At 40.4% G+C, this 11,975-nt stretch overlaps 1 non-coding gene across 1 annotated transcript; it reads left to right on the forward strand.

The window, feature by feature from the left end:
* Nucleotides 1-9,845: 9,845 nt before the first annotated feature.
* On the forward strand, nucleotides 9,846-9,952 carry LOC115031455 (U6 spliceosomal RNA). The gene has a single exon (XR_003837075.1). It is a non-coding gene; the product is annotated as a U6 spliceosomal RNA (small nuclear RNA).
* Nucleotides 9,953-11,975: the final 2,023 nt, after the last annotated feature.

The raw sequence follows: 11,975 nt of genomic DNA on the forward strand, positions 1-11,975 counted from the left end.
TAAAGTGATTTTTATTCTATGATTGTAGCTAGAAAAATTAATATTCTCTGATTGGTCTAAATGTAACTGCTTCATTTGGTTTTTTTTTTAAATTGGTAATATGCTCTGCGTGTTTTCACAATCAGCTCATAAGTTATTAGTTAAGATTAATAATTGTTACATTGATAACAGGTGGTTAGCCTTAAAATTGATAACTCAAGTTTAGAGTCCTTCCAACACCTGGCATAAGGCAGGCCAAGAGGCTGGGTCTCTAAGGATATTTCTAGTTGAGATAATAATTAATGTGGTTCCTATCCTAGAAAGTAAAATTAAAGATAAGATTTAAAACAATGTCTCTTTATTAAGCATTAAAGCTTGCCTGTATTCATAGGCATTAATTGGCAGCCAAACTTTGTAATATGATAGTAATACTTCTAATATTAATTCTATAAGTAATAAATTGTTTTGAAATTGGGTTTTACTTTCCCAAAGTTAATGTTGCAAAAAAAAAAACTTAATAATTTTTTACAGATCTAGCCAAATGCTGTTTTAATAAAGTTCAAATTCATAGTTTATAAAGAGTCAATCAGACTGTAAAATTTATCAAGGCATTACAATCTGGTTTGCCTACCTTTTATATAGTTATTATAGATCCAAAGGTTTGTTTCTTTTTCTCTCTCCTTTGCATCTTAATGATTGTAAAGGTTTTGCTTCTAGTGAGTTTATAATTAAAATATTTTGGCTCTAATATGGCTAAATATTGATCTACATTATATAAGAAATTTTTATCATTTCTGCTTCTATACAAGAAGCCAAGAGTTTTAATCTTTCAATGTATATTGTTTCCTAAGTAGAAAATGTTTTATTAGCTAATGGGTTTTGCAAAAAATAAAGAAAGCTTTTACAATTGTTATTAATTATAATCATTCGTAATTAAATATTAGCTGTGCCCAAAACAATTCTTTAGCCAGAAAAAACATTATTGTAAAGTCATTTTTCTCATCCCAGCCGATCGTTGGCCCATGTGGGCCCAGCTAGCTGCTGGCTGCTGTGGGGCAGGGCCTTGAGACACACAGTTTCCCAGAGCTATATAGTAGTGTGAGAGGCCGCCATAAAGCGGGCAGCCTTACAGCAAACTCAGGAGAGGGCTGCGTTCACCTTTGCCACATGAGCCTTCACGTGTCCCGACCAGAGTAGCCATATTGTTCTCACTAAGACCTGGAGTAAGTTTTCTGGCCTACAATAAATTGGACTGCCTTCAGCCTCTTCTGCCTGAAAAAAAAAGGCTGAGGACAGACAACCAAGGTCGAGGTGGCTTTCACCTCAAAACACAGTTTCAACATCCTATTTATACCATTGTGGTACTAATAAAAAATTGTAAAGTATATTCGGGTATTTTTAGAAAACCTATACAAAGGTTCCTTGTTCTATACAACAATTTAATTGGTTATTATGAAATATTAATAATTGACCTATAACATTCCATCATTTTAATTAGATTGACAATCAATATCCCAAATATAATTTGAAAATTGTGTTTATGCATGCTTTTATATCTTCTATAAATTCATGAATGCATACATCCCAATTATTGTGTTTAATAACAACCCCTATATGAGACATAAGTAAATGTAAATTAGATCACATGCTTATTCTCTTAGTTTCCCCCTGTTTCCTCACAAATAATCTAGTTGTGTGCTGTAGATGGTGTTTTAAAATTCTAAACAATCAAACCTTAATTTGTGTATTAATAGTCAATGCTATATCTCAGAGCTTACAGTTGCTTAAGATTGTTCGTCCCTCAGATGCTATTAATTCTCAAATTTACAATTGCTTATGCATATACAACTCATAGAAATAATGCTGTCCTTTTAAAAAGGCAGATTTTAGACATTTATTAAATTGTTCTAATTGCCTGGACATTTTAAAACAATGCTAGGATAGATTTATATCTCAGACAGTCTATATAGGTCATACATATAAGGTAGATTAGTTATATAACCTCGTTCTTTGTATATTCATAACAGCTATGGTTTAAAATAATATTTTAGTATTCTTGAAAATTGTGCATGTATAATTCTTTCCATTTAGTGTCCTCAGTTACTACTTGTTTCCACATAATAGTGTTAATTCTTGAGGACTTATACTTAATATTTGCTACAAATAAATGCTCTTATTTCTAGTTAATAAATAAATTGTTCACATGTGACTATTAATAACTTTTCAAGCTTTCTAGTTACAACCGCTCCTTAAGAGAAACGATTAAAACTACAATTAGTCACTGCCCCTTTTCAGTCAAGTATTTAAAATGTTTTGTCAACAAGTTATTAATTCAAAGGATTAGATATTGTAAAACTTTAAAACTTTAACTTCTTAAAAGACAAAGAAGGGGGAAATTCTATCCCTGTACATACTATTTAGTGCATTCCTATGCACACTGTTTAAATCATACCTTTATTTTCAAATTCTAAAATTTAAATGTCAAACAATTTAATAAATGCTTTATAGTATCTTAAAAAGATCTACTTATTGGCTTATAGATTGATCCTAAACAGCTACCTTATTAGGGAAGGGAAAAACAGGTTCTCTCCACAGAACGCTGCAGAAGCATGATGGTTAATTCATGTGACGAGCTGGCAGATAAGTTGACTCAGTGCTCTGATTGAAATGACTAGGAAACTAAATTCGATTCATGTTTTAGATCCATCCTTGCTTGCCATTTTTCCAGTTTAGACTAGCTTCAAGCCTTTTAACTTTATGGCAATAGTACATCAGAGACTGTATATTCTGACTTAGTAAGATTAGTCATTTAATAGAGTCATAATGATTTTTCTCTTTTCTTCAGTGTGACCAGTCATTCTAACTCAATCTTAGACTGGTCTAATATTTAGTCCAATATAAGAGATTCCTATTGTAGATAACTAATATTCTTAATTACCTAGCAAAGTTAATTCAGACCACATCCCCCACTTCCAGAGAATCTCTGGCCTTTTCACCAATTCTAAAACCAGCCCAGAGACTGAGCTTGAGCCTTGCTAATTTGCAACTGAATAATGTACCTGGACTTCCCCAAAAGAAGATTTGCATTGTTATTTTCTCATTGTCTGGATCTCATTTTTTCAAGCAGGTCAATCAACACCTTCAGCCTGACTGCAGTGGGCGTGCATCCCCACCCCCAAGAGCATACAGGTGGCACCTGCTATTTTCATTCTAAAGGCATTCCAGCACGTATTGTAGCTTTAGGTCTGATTTGAGATTTAGGTTTACTACGAGGACTAGAAAGGCAGAAATTTCAAATGTTAGAAGAGATTGGTTTTTATTCTGATAGACGGATTTAGTCCCTTAGCTGGTCTCTGGTTTTCCACCCTTGCTGTTATTGCAAGGTCCCCTTAGTTCCTCAGGCTGTGGGAATAACAGGAATGAGGAGGGTGACCTCCAGCTCCTAATATAGCCCAAGAGCCACAAATTGTGGTGTTACTAGTGATATAATTCTTGTCGAGACCTTGCTAAATCTGAGGTTGACAATTCTCCTTTAGGAGCTGCACAGTACTCAGAATTGTGCATACTGATTCGTGATCATCCAAATATGGGTACTTCTTGGGTGCAGAAATTTACTGCAGGGGTAGGTCCAGCTTGACTATTTCTGGGTTCCCTGTGAGATACACCCGGTTTGGATGGAGGTTGGAATCTAGTTCCACTTACAACCAAAAATATCTTTCTAAGGCTCTGCCTCCCCTCCCCAAAAGATACCAAGAGCCACGAGTGTGGGTCGTGATATCACCCACGGGAGGAATCGGGTCAATATCCCCCCAAGCCATGGTTAAAGCCCACTCATCTAAGGATGAGAAAAACATTTGATCACCTCAGTTAAGCGTGGCCTTATTAAACTTAATTAATAGGGGGGAGAGAGGTTGGAGACCGTATGTTAGGAGGGCAAGCCCTTCCCAGCCTCCCACCCTAAAAAGCCAATTGGCCTTGTACTATGGAGCTGGTCATCACCCCCTCCTCCCTGTTCCCTGCCTGTCATCCAAGAATGCAGAGGAATATCCACATATTCTCCTTCACTTGTTATTCATAATAAAGTGCCTTTCAATTCGTACAGTCAGTCTTCGCCAGGGTTCCAACACCATGTGGCTGACTACTTGGTATTCAGATAAAAATTTCTACAAGGAAGTTACCTATTCAGTACTAATTAGCATTATAAAAGACGGAGCCAACATCTCAGGGCTAGTCTACTAGTTGTTTACTAGGACAGAAAGGTCAGTCTTATCCAGATACAGTTTACCATAAGAAAAGTTAGGAAATCCTATGGAGACGGGTTTCTTCATTAAGTCCTAAGAATTCAGGCAAAACTATTGAGCATAAATAAATTTTATGCCTCAGGCCAGCCTTTTCCTTTTTTTTTTTTTTTTTTTTTTTGATTAACAACAGGGAGGAGATGTAACCTCCCCCACCCACTCAGCCTGAAACCTGTTTGCTCAAGTTTCACTGTTTTCTTTGGGGTGGAGCCTGCCGCTTAATCGTTCTGCCACGCCCACTGCTGGAGCCTGCCACCTTGCTGTTCTGGAGCCATACACGTGGTCACCCTGCAACTGGACCCCAGGATTATTTGGCGGGAATTAGCCCCTTCCCCCTCCTTCATAACTCGGGTGCACGAATTAGTAAAATTGAGCTTTGATCAGAACCTAGTTTGTCTTGGCTCTGTCTCTCTTGTGCGCACATCTCCTAGTCCCCCCTCTTCTCTTCCAGGTTTCCAAGATGCCTTTCCAGACTAGAACCCAGACATGTGAGCCGCTGTCCGGCCACAACAATGAGCTTCCTGCTGCAGGCTACATTTGGCAAGGGGTCCCCAAAAGACCTGAGTTCAGATGAGAACTGCCTAGCTTTATAAGCAGAATCTAAAGGTGGTTTGGATTGCTCAGAAATTGCATAGTTAGAAAAATAAAATTGATCTTTCTAAAATTATGATAAAGTTTAAGAAAAAGGAAATTTGATGCCTTCTGTGGACACAGCCTCAGGGAAAAACCAACTTGACTATGTGGCTTAAAAGCCCTTTTATCAGGACCACTGATATCACCAAGATGGTGCCAGATAAATGCTCTCATTGGCAAGTAACTCTTCCTAGGAAGATGAACAGTGTGGTCCCACAGGAACTTGAAGTATCCAAATACAACTGAGCCAGGAAAAAGCAGTACCAAAGAGGAGTGCAGTGAGTACTCTTCAGAATGGAACCAAATTTATAAGCAATCCAAGTTTCCTGAGAGCTAGTATTAGCCAGGCTTCTGTGTTGCTGTGTCCAAATATCTGAGGAAAGCATTTTAAAGGAGGAAATGTTTGTTTTGCTTGTGAATTCCAAAGGCTTTATGCTATTGTTGCAGGGGTGGTTAGCATGGGCAGAGCAGATACTATGGTGGACAGAGGACAGGAATATATATAGGAAGATACCAGAGCAAGTTGTAATGCCCAGGAAATGCCCTATGACCTACTTCCTATAGTATGGTCCCATCACCAGCACCTCCACTAACCCCATCCTATGATGAGTCCATGGAGGGATGACTCCTTCCTTCTGTCAGAGCTACCATGATCTCTGAAGACTGCTTCATGGTGAGCCTCAGAGCTGGCTTAACTAATCTCCTGTTATGCTTCTACCCTACAAGCTGACAATTAAGATTCAGAAGCACATACTGTATTCACAGAAGTGTGAACAAACTAAACAAAAGGGACCAAGAACATACAAGAGAAGTAAAAGGACCTCTGAGCCAATGGTATTCTATAGGTGGGAGCAGCTGACCATTACAAAGCATGTATTTTTTTTACAACCTCTTCAGAAATAACAAAGATGGTGGGTTTTCAATGTGGAGCCAAGTGTCTTGCAGAACAATGATGGGAGCTACTTCAGTGGCATGTCCATATCAAGGAACATCCTGAATCCCAGGATTCTTAACTATTGATCTGGATCTCCTAGTTTGGAAGTTAACTTGTTATGTCATATGGTTGTGGGAAGGTTGGAATATACTGAAAGTGGTATATAGAGGAGGAGTCACACTGTAAGGAAAATGATAACCACTGGGTTCACGTCCACCTATAGCTAACTCTCTGTTACCTATTTCTGTGACCTTGCGCACTTCCTGTGTTGTTCAATCCATAAACATAAATGTTTTGAAATATGTCTTTTCTGGTACATCCTCTATATTTGAAGTCCAGAATGGACAGAAATTTTGTCTTTTAAGTTCACAGAATTTTAAATAAAGAAATTCTACTAAGACTTATTATAGACCATAATCCTAGACGCTTGCTCACTGGGCAAGGCTTTGGAGAGCTGGCCTTGTATCCCTTTCCAGATCTTCCCAGAGAGAGAATATGCTTCTAGCCCTTGGCTAGGGCTCTGTCCTGTTACTGGCTTTCACCATGAGGTGGTAGCATGTGATACAGAAACTATATTGAATTCAAAATGTGTAGATGGGATAGAAAGAAGATGCTGAGCTAAGTGAGAGAAATCGTCAGAATGGAGCAGTGAATTCATGGCTGGAAGAAGAGTATCTAGGCAGCTGGTAATAGGTTATCCTAGCCTATCATTAAGTAAGATTTACTGTACACTGTGGGATCCTTGGATGTAGAAACACAGGTATTCTTGGATGTGAGTATTTCCTGAAAGGCTCCTGTGTTTAAGATTTAAATCAGAACACAACAAGGTTCAGAGGTGTGGCTTTGGGGAAGTGACTCCATCATGAGGGATCTCCATCAATGATTAATCTACCAATGGATCATCTTCTCATGCATGTGTGTGTGTGTGTGTGTGTGTGTGTGTGTGTGTGCATGAGCACAAGTGCCAGGGCCTCTTGGAGAAAGTAAATCACTGGGGTAGGGCCTGGAAAAATATTCTGTACGTCCCGCCTCTTCCTGCTTCTGTCTTTCCCCTCTTCCTGGCTGTCATGAGATTGATGACTCTACTCTGTCATGCCCTCTGTGCTATTATTCTCTGACTCATGACAGGCTGCATAGATAGAGCCAAGGATCGTTGTCCTGAGACCTCTGAAATCTGAACCAAAGTACCCTACCCTCTGCTTACATCATCTCTTTCAGATTTGTCACAACACAACATAGGATGGCTAATTGGTTGAATAAACTGAGGAGAAACCCTGGTCAGTAAAGGGTTAAAGCCCTGCTGGTTCAAATCTGGAATTCTCTCCTGGTACTTGCTCTGTTGCCAAACCTAAAATTCTCCAATTTCTTCCTATATGGTGCTGAGGATTGAACCTAGAACCTTCCACATACTAGAAAAGTGCTACCACTGAGCTACAGCCCCAGCCCCAAATGTCCTTTTCTTTCCTTACTTGGCCCTCTGATCATCACTCTTAGGACTTGGGTTTTCTCTGTTGACATCAACAGTCTGACATGAGTCAGAGTTCTTTTGCTGATGGTTTTGTGTATTTTTAAAAGGGCTTATTTACTTTTATTTTATGTATATGAGGGTTTGCCTGCATGTATGTGTGGATCAAGTGTGTACCTGGTTACTGTGGAGGTCAGGAGGTCAAATACTTTAAAACTGGAGTCCCAGACAGTTGTAAGTTGTCATGTTGATGCTGGAAACCAAACCTGGGTCCTCTGCAAGAGCAGCCAGTGCTCCGAACTGCTGAGCCATCTCTCGAGCCCTGAGAGTGTGTATTTTTAACACTCATAACTCGCTGGTCTATAGAGGTTGCACTATGGAGGGATGTGCTAAATCAGAGGTTATGCGGCCTGGCTGGATCCTCTCTCATTAGGAGCACTTGAAAGCAACAGGAACTTTAACATTGGTGTGGGAGGAATCCTAATCCCCTCCTAGCATCTACCTAAATTCCATGATCTTTTTTTTTTTCTTTTTTTGAGTTTTTTGAGACAAGGTATCTCTGTGTAGCCCTGGCTGTCCTGGAACTCACTCTGTAGACCAGGCTGGCCTCAAACTCAGAAATCCACCTGCCTCTGCCTCTGCCTCTGCCTCTGCCCCTGCCTCCCAAATGCTGGGATTAAAGGCATGTGCCACCACTACCTGGAAAATTCCATGATCTTAAGCAACAGAATTTGCACTTCCCATGTGATCCTAAATGGCACTTAGGTGAGCATCAGTGATGCTCAGCCTATCTGCCATCTGTGACTGAGGGATGTGATGCTGGGTTCAGACAAAGATGATGTCAAACATGTAACTGTGGGAAATGACTAGAATGAGGACAGAACCCAGACACTGAGGAAAGGGTAACCAACCAGAGTGACCCAGCACTGCTGAAGGTACTGGTGGCAGGCCACCGTGTATCGACTCAACTCCATGAACTAAGATCAGAGTTGAAGCATGCTCATCACAACATTGCCTTTTTCTGAATGAGTACCTAGCAGATCATAGCCCACACTCCCTACACCTATTTTTGCTCAAAAAAGCATGGTGTTAGGAACAGATTTCTCTTGGCCTCCTGAGCCTATGAATGCTGAATCGTACAAGAGTGGAGGAGAGGATAAATGGGTGTGTAGTTCTTCACTAGATTAAAACAGTCTCTGGAAGAGGAAGGGAAGAGACTTCCAAAGCTCATGGAAGTCACAAGACCTACAACTCCCCTCCCCACAAGGTCCTGTAAAAGGGAGGGGAGGTCTTCAGTGGTGCAGCTGCGTGCGAGGTGCTCATGGTATTCCAGCGATGTAGATTTCAGGAGCAGTCAGACAGGCTGGGGTGGCTCTGTTGGTGAAGTAGATGGCAGAGAGCCACTCTCCCCGCATGCCTCTGTAAGTAACTCTGTCTGAGGGAATCATTTCTTTGGTCCTCATGCCCTCTGACTGAGATAAGTAGGAGCAGTAGCTGTGTAGTGGTTGGGTTGACCATCGTTCCTCCCCATGGTCCTACCACCTGTGTGCTCTGCACTCTAGCCCTCCAGGCCTGTTCAGCTCTGTCTTACTTTCTTGAGGGTGTAGTTCTTTTATGGTTCTTCATTTGTCTCTTTTTGTCTCTAGCATGTGACACTTTTTGAGGATGTCAACAGTAAGAGTAGAAATGACTCTCAGGGAAGGTCAGAAGCTGGAGAAGGTAGAGGGTAACCCTATCCCTTTGTCCCCACATCCCTTCCACCCACACCGGTGCCCCTGACTCATAACTGCCAAGTGAATGATACAGATGCAGAGGTGGCTTAACCCTTTACATGCTGAGCTTTCAAGTCTCAGCTGAGAGGTTCGGAGCAGACAGGATTTATACCAGAACCACATTTTCCCAGCTAATCAAAATTATAATGTTATAATTTCAAGAAGAAAACTCATTTCCCCATCATCTCTTGAAAATCATAGGTAGTTCTGAGTTTTAGCTTCCCTTATCTCCTCCCCACAACTCTTGGCCTCCACAGGCCCTTGCCCTCTGGACAGTGGTCCTTTCCCGCATCCTTGGGATCCATGGTCTTTTGAACTGGTAGATCACTTTCAGGGTGGCAGTCAAAAAGAAGAGTTCCCAAGGGAAGGCCCCACTTCAGTGTATTCTGAGGTCTGAATGCTGGGTATACAATTAGCCAGCCAGTTTGCCTGGCCCTTATCTTCCAACTCTGCCAAGCTAATGGTTGGGGCCAGCCTGGGACAGAAACCTCTCTGGTAAAGTGCCTGACTTTCAAACCTAGAACTAGAAAATAAGAAATTTTGAAGAACATCTGAGAGTTACAAATAGAAGTCAAATTCCAAAGAATATGGGAGTACCAGTGGGCAAGAGGGGTGGAGAGGGAACCATACAACCAGGTGTTAGACAAGACAAGACCCCAGCTCTGAACACTGAGGTGCCACAGCAGGGTGTTGGGCATGATAATGTCTAAAAGTCTTTGGCTAGGTATATGGGAGTGGATAGGATAAGTGAAAGGTCAGATGTCGTGCTTGCTTCGGCAGCACATATACTAAAATTGGAACGATACAGAGAAGATTAGCATGGCCCCTGCACAAGGATGACACGCAAATTCGTGAAGCGTTCCATATTTTTTAGCAGCTTGACAACACACCTAAAAGATCTAGAACAAAAGGAAGCAAATTCACCCAAGAGGAGTAGACGGCAAGAAATAATCAAACTCAGGGGTGAAATCAACCAAGTGGAAACAAGAAGAACAATTCAAAGAATCAACCAATCGAGGAGCTGGTTCTTTGAGAAAATCAACAAGATAGATAAACCCTTAGCCAGACTCACTAGAGGGCATAGGGAAAGTATTCTAATTAACAAAATCAGAAATGAAAAGGGAGTCATAACAACAGACCCTGAAGAAATCCAAAACACCATCAGATCCTTCTACAAAAGGCTATACTCAACAAAACTGGAGAACCTAGATGAAATGGACAAGTTTCTAGACAGATACCAGGTACCAAAGTTAAATCAAGATCAGGTTAATGATCTAAACAGTCCCATATCCGCTAAAGAAATAGAAGCAGTCATTAATAGTCTCCCAACCAAGAAAAGCCCAGGACCAGATGGGTTTAGTGCAGAGTTCTATCAAACCTTCAAAGAAGATCTAATCCCAGTTCTTCACAAACTATTCCACAAAATAGAATCAGAAGGTACTCTACCCAACTCATTCTATGAAGCCACAATTACTCTGATACCTAAACCACATAAAGACCCAACAAAAATAGAGAACTTCAGACCAATTTCCCTTATGAATATTGATGCAAAAATCCTCAATAAAGTTCTCGCTAACTGAATTCAAGAACACATCAAAACAATCATCCATCCTGACCAAGTAGGTTTCATCCCAGGGATGCAAGGATGGTTCAATATACGAAAATCCATCAATGTAATCCATTATATAAACAAACTCAAAGACAAAAACCACATGATCATCTCGTTAGATGCTGAAAAAGCATTTGACAAAATCCAACACCCATTCATGATAAAAGTCTTGGAAAGATCAGGAATTCAAGGCCCATACCTAACCATGATAAAAGCAATATACAGCAAACCAGTAGCCAACATCAAAGTAAATGGTGAGAAGCTGGAAGCAATCCCACTAAAATCAGGGACTAGACAAGGCTGCCCACTCTCTCCCTACCTATTCAACATTGTACTTGAAGTCCTAGCCAGAGCAATTGGACAACAAAAGGAGATCAAGGGGATACAAATCAGAAAAGAAGAAGTCAAAATATCGCTTTTTGCAGATGATATGATAGTATACATAAGTGACCCTAAAAATTCCACCAGAGAACTCCTAAGCCTGATAAATAGCTTCGGTGAAGTAGCTGGATATAAAATTAACTCAAGCAAGTCAATGGCCTTTCTGTACACAAAGGATAAACAGGCAGAGAAAGAAATTAGGGAAACAACACCCTTCTCAATAGTCACAAACAATATAAAATACCTTGGCGTGACTCTAACTAAGGAAGTGAAAGATCTGTATGACAAGAACTTCAAGTCCCTGAAGAAAGAAATTAAAGAAGATCTCAGAAGATGGAAAGACCTCCCATGCTCATGGATTGGCAGGATCAACATTGTAAAAATGGCTATCTTACTAAAAGCAATCTACAGATTCAATGCAATCCCCATCAAAATTCCAAATCAATTCTTCAACGAATTAGAAAGGGCAATCTGCAAATTCATCTGGAACAACAAAAAACGTAGGATAGCAAAAACTCTTCTCAAGGATAAAAGAACCTCTGGTGGAATCACCATGCCTGACCTAAAGCTGTACTACAGAGCAATTGTGATAAAAACTGCATGGTACTGGTATAACGACAGACAAGTAGACCAATGGAACAGAATTGAAGACCCTGAGATCAACCCACATACCTATGGTCACTTGATCTTTGACAAGGGAGCTAAAACCATCCAGTGGAAAAAAGACAGCATTTTCAACAAATGGTGCTGGCACAACTGGTGGTTATCATGTAGAAGAATGCGAATTGATCCATTCCTATCTCCTTGTACTAAGGTCAAGTCTAAGTGGATCAAGGAACTTCACATAAAACCAGAGACACTGAAACTTATAGAGGAGAAAGTGGGGAAAAGCCTTGAAGATATG

Source organism: Mus caroli, unplaced genomic scaffold, assembly GCF_978045245.1.
Source record: "Mus caroli unplaced genomic scaffold, Mus_caroli_1 scaffold_7, whole genome shotgun sequence".
Taxonomy (NCBI): Eukaryota; Metazoa; Chordata; class Mammalia; order Rodentia; family Muridae; genus Mus; species Mus caroli.